The sequence below is a fragment of the Solanum tuberosum genome, unplaced genomic scaffold, assembly GCF_000226075.1.
Source record: "Solanum tuberosum cultivar DM 1-3 516 R44 unplaced genomic scaffold, SolTub_3.0 scf00008, whole genome shotgun sequence".
NCBI lineage: Eukaryota > Viridiplantae > Streptophyta > Magnoliopsida > Solanales > Solanaceae > Solanum > Solanum tuberosum.
The window spans coordinates 355,033-356,054 of NW_006238934.1; positions in this window are offsets into that span (position 1 = coordinate 355,033).

Here is a 1,022-nt window from a genome sequence, read left to right on the forward strand (position 1 = left end):
AAAAATCGATGAACATTAATCTCAGTGGTCAATGTTTCTAATATCTCATTGTCCCTGCATATATAATTTTTGACCAACTCTATCTGATCTTTGTTTCTATAAGGTGCAAATTAATTATATGAACCAAAAGATTAGCTTAAGAAATTGGTATAAATAATTTTGAATTAAAGATAATCATTTTTTTTCATATCAAGCAACATACCACTAATTAAACATACTAAAATGCTGCTTAAACCACAAATACATATATAAAAACAATGGATATACCTGGAAAAAAAATATCTGGCAGAATGAAGAGATGGAAAGATAGGAGAAAGAAGACTTATTGTGTACCTTTATAGAGTTTTGTAATGTAAAGAATAGGAAAAGATTGTGGCAGAAAATTATATAAACATTGATCAACAATAACTAAGAAAATTATGATTAAAAACATTTTTGGATTGTATTTAAGGAGATTGTGATTGTTCATCTTCAATCTTAATTATATTGAATTTAGTGTAAAACATTAAGTGTTGTTGGAATGAGTTTAACGGCAAAAACTAAAAGGATAAATAATTAAAGCTCAATAAAAGATAGAAAACTGTTGAGCTATCATTATTTTATTTTATTTAAGAAGTTTGTAAAAGACATTTTTAATTTTAAAAATTAGTGAAGGGCATTTTCATAATTCAACTTTAAATTAAAAACCTTCCCACTTTTAATATAATATGAAATATGATGATTAGTAGTTGACATATATTAGACCATCTCCAATCCCTCTCTATTTTTATTCTCTCTAATTATATATCAACAAAAAATGATCCAACAAGAAAAATTGAGTAAGTCAACTTCAAATCAGACAACTATCTAGATAATTCATATGTACTTATTTTCATTGCCACATATATACATTTGCAACAACTTCTACTTGACAAGAAGTTCAATGATTTTATGTTGCACAAACTACAAATTGGTGTTCACAATGTGAAAAGCCTCAATTTTTTGGAGAAAAAAGATTTGATCAAAAACTTGTATGAAGAGTT